The following is an 8,420-nucleotide window of genomic DNA, read 5'->3' as shown; positions in this document are numbered from 1 at the left end:
CCCGCATGGAAAAGATCTGATTTGACCCAAAGATTGGTAGACTGTCGATGTAGATCTTCCATTTAAAATGGATGACCCAAATGCTGCAAAAGAAACTCTTAATGAATGATTAAAACACAATCGTTGATGAAGAAACGTTTTAATCTGATGGTTGGCACATTTCCCAATGCATGGGGGAAGAAACAACAAAATATTTCATAATTTTGTTGGCTACCAAAAATGACCCTTGTAAAATGGCAAAATGGGATAACACACACATTTTCCCATCATCATGTGACACAAACCTGTCGATCTAACAAATTGATGCCACTATTTCACGAAGGCAAGAAATGAAGCTTTCCAAAATAGCAAATATCTCTATTTTGCAAAGGACATGAAAGTGGCACTCTGAAATAGCGAAGATGGATAACGCAAAGTGTTAACCCCAACAAAATAGTGTGTTAGTCCACAACAAAGAAAATGACCTATTAGAGATCTCTCAAATTGGTTATTAGTGATGGGTTGAATTGGGGGCAAAATTGGCCGATAGCTATGAATGGCATGCATCACTAAAGGTTGATCATCTTTGGGGTGGTGAGCCTCAATGAAATAACATATCAAAGCATCATCATAAGCAATTAAATTGGGATATCTTGAAGGTCATTAAGATAACTTGAAAGAAATATTTTAGGGGGAAATGGGAGACACTTTAAATAGGGTTATATATATCTCCAAATTCTGGGCCACTAAGCCCTTCAATATGAATGTGAGGGAAAGAGGGAAATTTCCAAATAAGATTTCACTTATGATCCAAATTAGATTAACTAGAACCCAAAGAAAGAAGTGAGACAATACTAAATTCAAATTATAAAGATGAATATTATAAAAGGAAATGTACTCTTTGGCCCTTGGTAGGATAATGTAAATATGAATTTGAACTGATTTCTTAATTAATATAAATCTAGATGTTATGTAAAGATAATTAGCCTAATTAAGATATAAATCTAGGGTAAAGATATGAAAGGAAATAAAATATGAAAGACTCATCTTGAAATGCATAGAGGAAGATGTATTTTTTCTCTAAAACTTCTAGATTTGAACTGTATTTGAATATTTATTCACGAATCTATCTCAGAATAAAATGACAAAAGGAACAAAACCTAAAAAATCTCCAAAAATAGAGATTGAACGATTAGGTCAACTTGGAAAGATGTCCTACAACTAGGTTGATGCAGTCTAATGATCTAAAACTGACTTCTCTAGAAATATCCCAAAAAGTAGGTTCTAGATTCATAATCCTTTTGTGACTACCTACAAATGAACACATAAAAGAAATGATTTTGTGTGGGGGTTTGATGAGGGAATTTCCTTGGTCAAGCCCTAGGTTAAGGAATCAACCATAATTGAGATATGCAAATATAAATGACTGAAAGATAAGATAAATATTAGGATTCACCTTGCTTGAAACACTTTTTTGTAAGGATTTTGTATATAAATATAGTGTAGTTCTTGAATTAGGAATGTAGGGTATCTCCACTCTTTGCAAATGATATACTATAATCCCATCATGGTTTCATGAACATAAAAGTGCATCAATGAAGAAGATATATTCAATGTAGATCTCCTCCCTTGATGGCTAATAACAAGTTAGATCTTGAAGAGGAAATGCTCACAAAGGATCCTTCAATGCTAGATAGAAATATGCTTGCTCAAATGCTTGAAAATATTGATTACTTTAACTCCTTGAAAATCTAGGGTAAAGATATGAAAGGAAATAAAATATGAGAGAATCACCTTGCAATATGTTGAGGAAGATGAATTTTTTCTCCAAAACTCATAGATCTAAGTTGTATCTGAATACTCGTTCACAAATCTCAAGTTAAACTAACAAAAGGAAAAAACTCATAAAACTCCCTAAAATGGAGACTAGAGGACTAGTTCAACTTGGGAAGACATCCTATAGCTAGGTTGACATAGTCTGGCGATCTAAACCTGACTTCTCCAAAAAGTTCTCAAAAAGTAAGTTCCAAATTTGTAATCCTTTTGTTGGCAATGTGCAAATCAACACAAAAAATAAAGGTTTTGGGGTTACGATTTTATGAGGGCTTTCCTTTGTTAAGCCCGAGGTTAAGGAATCGACCATAATTGAGAAAAGTAAATGTAAATGACTAAAAGAAAAGGTAAATGTTAGGATTCACCTTGCTTGAAACCCTTGTTTGTAAGGATTTTTTATGTAAATATAGTGTAGATCTTGAATTAGGAATGTAGGGCATCTCCACTCTTTGCAACATATCTACCATAATCCCACCATGGTGCCATGAATATAAAAGTGCACATATGAAGAAGATGAAGAATGCTTCAATCTAGATATCCTCCCTTGATGGCCAACAATAAGCTAGATTTGAAGAGGAAATGCTCTCAAAAGGATTCTTCAATGCTAGATAGAAATATCCTTTCTTAAATTCTTGAATGCTTGAACCCCTTAAGTGCAAAAGGTAGAAATATTCACTTGAGGGAAAGAGCTTAAGTGCTTGAATGAATGAGATTCTTGAAATGTGAAAAACAAGCCTCCAAGTCTTCTTATATATGAGTTTTTAGATGGGAAAATAATACAAGATGACTGGAAAATGGAAAAAAACTAATTAAATCCCTAAGGCCTTTTGGGCCCTAATCCCTATAACATCCATAGACTAGGTCAATCTAGTCCTAGAGATCAAGTTCAAGACGGCACAGAGAGAGGGGGCAAATACTAGAAGGAATAAGGTGGAAAGAGGAAGAAAAGGAGGGAAAATGAGATCAAGCATAGGCATATCTGTAGTTTGAAGAAGGCATTATGAAGAGGGAGGTAAAAGGTCTTAAAAGGAAAGTGCATCCATTTTAAGATGGTACAAAAGATAACAAGCCCATTGGAGGGAAATGCAATGTAAGAATGAACTAGATGCAATATTTTTTATATTTTCAAAGTGCACATATATATGAAAATATAAGCTATATAAAAATAATTTAAAAGGAGATCTAAATACCGCTAACATAAGCAATAACATATAGAGTAGATCTAGAAACACCCATAAAATACCTGATGTAAAGAAAGAAATAAGAGAGATAAAAAATATCTAACTCTAAAATCCACAAGAATAGGGAAAAAATGTCAAGTTTTACGAAAAGAAGGTAAATACCCAATGAAATGGAATGAGCAATCTAGTGCCACAAAAAGAAAGAGTTGATGAGGTTGGGTTCACCAAAATAAGGTAAACACCTAATTCAAATAAGGGAGATCTAACTCTAAAGATAAAAAACAAGGGGGAATAAGTTGGGTTCACAAAAATGTTTAGGGGAAAAAGGAAGGTGCTTTTCTAGGATTGTAGGTCTCCTTATTTTTTAGGCTACTAAGTCATTCAAATATGTGTGTGAGGGAAAGAGGAGAATTTCTAAATATGATTCCACTTTTAATCCAAATTAGATTAGCTAGGTCCAAAAGGAAGAAGGGTACTAATGCTAAATCAAGATTATAAAGGAGAATGTGCAATACAAGGAAACATACTCTTTAGCCCTTAATAGGATAATTTAGATGTGAAACTGAATCAATATCTTAAATAAAGTAAATCTAGATGCTATGCTTATACAATTAGGCTAATTAAGATATAGATATAAAGATATGAAGAGAAATGCAATATGAAAGTCTCACCTTGAAATGCATAGAGAAAGATGTAATTAAGCTATGAAAGTCACATATATGAACCCTTTTCTAAATTTTTGACTGTGAATCCTGAAATAAAATGATAAAAGTAACAAAACATAGAAATCTTTCAGCAAAATGGAACTGAATGTCTAGGTCGATTGGAAGGGTACCCTACAACCAAGTTGATGTAGCCCAACGAATCTTCAAGAAAGTTCTCCAAAAAGCCCTCTAAGAGTAGGTTCCCAATCTTTAATCTTTGATTGATATCCTACAAATAAACCCATAAAAGAAGGGTTTTGTAGTTGGGGTTGGATGAGGGATTACCTTGGTTAAGCCCTAGGTTAAGGAATTAATTATAAATTGAAATATAATCAATAAAGGAAATGCTTGCATGTAGTAGATCTGAATAATACCAAATAAAGATACAATTTTCTTCGAATTTGCAATTGCACTTGATATGTGATCAAGTATGTAAATGTAATAACTTTGACTCAAAGAAACCAAAGAGGAAATTTAAAAAGCCAAAACCTCATGTACGAAGATGTATGTGACATATCATAGATGAATAATAGAAGATCTTGAATGGATTGGAATGATGACTCCTTTTCTTAGAGCCAAACTCCACTACCACCTTGGAGGAAGAAGCTTGATGCAAAAAGGAAATTCTTAGACCTGAATGCTTGAAAATAAACACCTTGATTGATTTCTTTCTTGTGGATGTATTGAGAATGCATGATATACAAATGAAGCCCCCAAGCCTCCTTTTATACTAGTTTTCGGGTGGGAAAACAACTTCGGATGACAAGAAAGTAAAATTTATTAAATGGTAAACTCAAGGACTTTCAGAATCCAAACCCCAAAACCACTAGGTTAGGTCAACATAGTCCTAGACCAAGTCAACTTAGGTTGACCTAGTCCATCCCAAGTCAATCTGGGTCAACCTAGTCCTAGAGGATAGGACAAAATGTCACACAAAGTTCTAGAAGGAGGTGCAAGTGAAACTGAGAGATGAGAGGTTGATCAGGAGATATGGTCAAAAGGGTATTAAAGAGACACTTGGAAGACCATATTGGAAAGCGAGAGATGGTGAAGAAGCATGAAATGGAAGAGAAGAAGAGAAGAAGAGAACATAACCATGATAAGGAGGGCTAAAAGGTCTCAAAATGAAGTGCATCCATTTTAAGATGGTACACATTAGTCAACACTTATTGATGCCAATAAATAGGGGTGAAAATAAAGATTCATCCATTGAGGATGTACATGAGATGGTAAGGAGGGTAATCTTCCAAGTTGTAGTAGAGGATTGTAAAAAAATATAGAAGATCTGCAAAATACACATAGAATAAAGGAGATAAACAAAGAAGTAGAATCCAAGTTTGATAGGTATAGAAAGGTAAAATATAATTATGCAACATAAATAGTTGATTGTAGAGAAATGGAGAGAGAAGGACATTTGTATTTTTTTTGTAATGAAATGAACTTTACTTGTTGGTGTTAGATGTTGTATATTTGAATTTAAATAAAACAAACATATTTCTGTATACTAAAATAAAAAAATTTAAAATTAGAATCTTTGTTTAAATGTTTTGTTTTTGTTAAATTTTGGCTTGAAGAGTTGATGTTTTCCTTCTTACATCAAATCAATATGGCATCTATGCTACCTATACAACATGGCCAAGTACTTAATGCTTTGATGGAACAACAGAACAAAATAATTTTTAGGGAGATGGAAACAAAGGCTGACATTATCTTCCACAGATACCTTAATGCTTTGATTGAAAACTACACCAAAATCAAAGGTCCTATCCCCCCTCTTAGCACAAAGTGTAGGGACAATAATAAGAGGGAAGATTTCATATGGGCTCTTCCGCTTGAGGGATGACATAAAGCTAATTTTGATGGGGTGGCCAAAGGCAACCCAAGAAAGGCAGGGGTGGGAGGCATCATTAGAAATGCATTTGGTAAAGGGATTGCTATGGTTTCTGCTCCTCTAGGAACAAAAACTAATCATTATGTGGAGGTGATTACGGCTCATCAAACAATCAAACTGGCTAGAGAAATGGGAGTTAAAAATCTTTGGCTGGAAGGAGACTTAAAAAATATTATAGGCTGCCTTTTTAATGAGAAGATCAACAAGCCAACATGGATGATAATGAATATCATTGAAGAATGCATCCAACACCTCAAGAACTTCAAAAAAATCTATGTGGCTCATGAGTATTGGGAAGCCAATCAAGTGGCGGACAGGTTGGCTGATTGGGAAGTCAAGTACAATGAAGTGGCTAAGTAAATGGATAGGTATAATTTTCCATTAAATATTAATGAGCTAATCGAAAAGGAAAGGATCCTAGGTAGATTGGGAATCATAAAAAGTCCATTATGATTGTTTATGAGTTACAGGGAATGTTCAAAAATATGATGTGTAGATTTATTATGATTGTTTATGAGTTATAGGGAATGTGTAGAAATATGATGTGTGAGTATGCCAATACTTATACTTCTCACACCAACAATATCCATCAACTTATTTCAAGGATCGATTTCAGGCATAAAGTTCACAAGGTGAAAGGAAGTTTCAAGAAAACGAGGAGTGCTAAAGATTTTTCATATTTGAAGGGCATCAATACCAGAAATAGAGCTTGCACAAAGGAAGACATCATGGTGGGGGAAAGACACAAGAGGGAACCAGAGGACAAAGCTCTAAAGTGGAATAGACGCTCCAAGATGTGGAGCATTTTGAAAAAGAAGAAATGACAAATTTCATAGAATGACTCCATGGATGGAAACCCTCTGTTACCAAGAGTACAGTAAAGAGTTGGAATGAGAGAATTGTTAAAATTGATGGGGTGGATTTCACTGTGATGGAGGATGTTATTTTTGTTATGACCAACATTCCCATTATGAGGAAGAAATTATATAGAGACAAAAATATTTTGGGGCAAGTTGTGGTTGAATTCAGCAAGGATTTAAAGGAAAATAAGGTGTTGGTGAAGAAGGGTACTTACTATCTACTGAGCTCCATCAATCCATTGTGGAGGTTTGTGCTGCAAGTTATTATTAAGTACATCTCCCTTGAATTTGATTGCCTTTACACCCATTATTTTGTGCTTCTCAACCATTTCAAGTATGGGGTGAAGATATCTATTCCCTTCTACCTTTACTCTTCTATGAATGAGTATTAATGATTATAAGGAGAAGCATTCTAGCAACTTGACCTTCCATGAGGGGCCTTTTCTATTAATCTAAGGATTTTTTAAGGCTAGGTCTATGGGGAAACAAATTAAGAATAGGAAGGAGGGCAAAAAGGGCAGAGGGGAATCTGAAGAGTCAGGAGAGAACTATATGCCCTAAGATACTGAGGATAGCCTTGAGATGCACATAGGCTAGGACGAGGATGAGTCCCCACAACACAACTCTAGCAAAAGAATCATTAAAATGGAAAGGAAGGAGAAGAAAACATTACTGAACCTAAACAGGGCTTTGACACATCTTCGGATAGGGACTATGTAATAAATTGAGCAAAATAAAAACTAATAAAATAATACAGGAGAGCTTGATGTGAAGAATATTACCATAAACCAAATGAGCTTCCCAATGGACCAACAAGAATGGAGACAAGATATTTTGAAAGGGGAAAGAAAAGAAAAGCCCTTGTGTAATATTAAGAATGTGGCAATAGCCTAAGGAAGGAGAGAGGAGGAAGAAAGATTCTGGAGCAAATTAGCTCACTACAATAACATCAAGAAGATGTGTAGAAGAAGTATGGAAGAATGAGAGAGACATCTCTTTTATAGAGATGAGAAAGGATTTTCATGTGTAACTCCCATTTCTATGAATCTCACCATTCATAATAAGTGTGTGCAAAGTGTCAAGATCCTCTTAAGGAGGATAAACTAATTTCTTTTACAAAAGGAATTCCAAAAAAGAGTTATCCTCACATGTGGAATAGAGGAAAATTAAATGACATGTCCTTCACATGTTTACTAAAGGATAAAATACATAAGGGATACCTTGGTTTATCCCATTTAATAAATAAATACAACCAAGGAAAGATTACTACTTCTAACAGACTGTAATGAAAGGGCTGAGGGCATGGATGTGGGGGACGATAGTGTTGAAGGTGAGGAGGAGACTTATCTTAGAGAAGGGGAGGGCTCGAAGAGGAAGAGGGGCAAGAGAAACATCACCATCAAAATGCGGACCAGCAAAGAGGAGGAAGTCATGACCTCCAGGGGTCGAAAAAAAAGGAAGTCTCTGATTCCATGGTGAAAAAATAAGGGATGGGGAAGGATGGGGTAGAAGGGGACATTAATTAGAGTGAAGGGGAGGAGTAGAGCAGGGCTATGAGAAATTTGGAAGTAGCAAATAAAAATGCTCAATTATGGGCAAGGATAGGAATGTGGTGTGGAGAAATTTTGACATAGTTTCTGCTAAAATGGGGATTAATAGGGAATTGATCAGAACTTTGGTCAAAGAGAATGAAGAGGGAAAAATCCAAATGGAAGAGTTGATTGACCCGACGCTGGTGATTTTTAGTAACACCACTAAGGAAAATTATCAAATGGACATCCTCAATAATGCCAAAAGTAGTGTGGTCGACAACTTCTGCACCACCAAATGGATTTTTAATGAAATCCAAGAGTTAAAATACAGAGTGAGCAGCTTGGAGAAGGAGAACTACAACTTGAAGAACATGACAATAGAGGATGAAAAGAGCATGGACAATAGAGTGGAGGAGGTGAAGAATAGAGTCCAAATGATG

This window comes from Cupressus sempervirens, chromosome 5, assembly GCF_028749045.1.
Source record: "Cupressus sempervirens isolate cs-2001-9-10 chromosome 5, ASM2874904v1, whole genome shotgun sequence".
In the NCBI taxonomy this organism is placed as follows: Eukaryota; Viridiplantae; Streptophyta; class Pinopsida; order Cupressales; family Cupressaceae; genus Cupressus; species Cupressus sempervirens.
Note: the sequence above shows the minus strand (reverse complement) of the source record.